Source organism: Etheostoma spectabile, chromosome 18 (genome assembly GCF_008692095.1).
Source record: "Etheostoma spectabile isolate EspeVRDwgs_2016 chromosome 18, UIUC_Espe_1.0, whole genome shotgun sequence".
NCBI lineage: Eukaryota > Metazoa > Chordata > Actinopteri > Perciformes > Percidae > Etheostoma > Etheostoma spectabile.
In genome coordinates, this window is record NC_045750.1 from 26,727,865 (window position 1) to 26,729,833 (window position 1,969).

Consider the following 1,969-nt stretch of genomic DNA (forward strand, 5'->3'; position numbering starts at 1 on the left):
CATCATGATTGGCTACGGGAAACTCAGCCGCGTGTTGTGATTGGTAGGTAGCAGAACTGTAGGACATATTCAATTTGAATTGCCCACGCCGCCAATCAGAGGCCGAGTAGGGCGGGTTATGCCTTTCCCTGTCCCTCCGGACCATCCATTCTTGATTCAGCTGGGTTAATGATTTTTAAAAGGTATGGAAACTGACTCTTGATTTCAAACAGAATGAAAATAATCATTGAAAGAGTTATATTAAGGTGTGAAAATGTAATTAACACAATAAAGAGATATTCGCTAGAAAATACGATGTTGAACGTTGTAAAAGATTCACAGTTTCAGTGGGTCCTCAGTTTTCAGTACTGACAAGCATTTTGTATGTATGTATGTATGTATGTATGTATGTATGTATGTATGTATGTGTGTGTGTGTGTGTGTGTGTGTGTGTGTGTGTGTATATATAAAGATAGAAGTGCTGAGAATGCCTTACTTTAGTGATTAAACTGAATATATATGAAAATTATGAGCAGGGACAGCTTTGTAATCAAGTTATGAATTTGACAAAAAAGAACTGCAAGTGCAAAAACACCAAACTTCCCTCATTGCTGCAGTCCCATTTAATCACAAAAGACCTGAACTAAGCACACACACACACACACACACACACACAAACAAAACACACACACACACCCAATGAGTGGATGCTGCATCAGTATTGACTGCTTTTTGGTGGAGGAGCGGCAACCGTGGGGATGACAGATAACAGCATTGGTGTGTCGTGTGTGTGTGTGTGTGTGTGTGTGTGTGTGTGTGTTTGTTCTTCAGAAAGAATATAATAGGAAACATGGTGATTCACTGCACTGAAGCACACTGAAAGAAAAATAGCTTTGAAGTGTGTGTGTGTGTGTGTGTGTGCGTGTGCGTGTGCTTGTGTGTGTGCGCGTGCAACTGCTTGTGATCCATAGCTTTTATCAGCGATGCCAATCATGAATATTCGTCATTAGCTAAAGAAGATGGAGTCAGTCACACTTGACTTGTTTTTATCTTGAGGCAAATGCCCTCTATTCCATTATTGCACTTGCTTTGACAGATATTTGGATGCAGACATTGGGCATAATATATAGAGTGCATTCTGCCTGGAGAATTTATAAGGAAATATTTTGTGGAAACCACTCAAAGGTGCCAGAATTGGATTTCCCGACAAATTCAATAAGGCATTCCAGGCACCCCAAAAAGAGTCCAATAAGAATTATAGTTTTAATCACCTCTGTTTTCAGACTAATTGTGCATCTGTGGGGGCTTTGCTTGCTAATTATGGAGTCCACCAACAGGAGGGGCAACAGTAATTATTTCCTTGATTGAGGTCAAAACCCTTGCATTTAATCCTGAGGTCTATCCCGCACTCCCCACGCAGAGAGAGTAAACATCCTCTCAGCATCCCGTACTCAATTTCACAGCAGTCACTCTTTTACAAATGATTATTTTCTTCCTCAGTAAGCCAGATTTTCACTGAAGAGACTGTACCATTGTCTGCCTGCATCCTCGTGTCTTTGTTGTCTAAACCCCATGTCCTTACAATACAGTATTTCTATGAGAAAAAAAAGTGCTTTTCTGCTTTCTGATGCCCCTTTGTAACCACAGCTAGCAATGAAAAGGACATACTGTATCTGAAGGGAGTTGTGCAATGGCATCGATATATACATTAATACATGAAATACTGCTGTATGTCTCACCAAATGCTTACGCTCTGAAATAAAACTTTGTAAAGTTTTTTCGGGGGGGTTTACACTGCAGATTTTCAGAGCAGAGCTGTAATTCTTCTCCAATGCAAAGTTAATGCAGCTTTTGGGATGGAAATGCAATTCTTTTTCCTGAGGGAAATTCATTTTCGCCCCTGCTGTTAATAACAGTCACTTGTGCCTTGACAGATGAAAAACCCTGCTCGCCGCCATAAACCTCGACAGAGAACCCCCCCCCCCCCCCC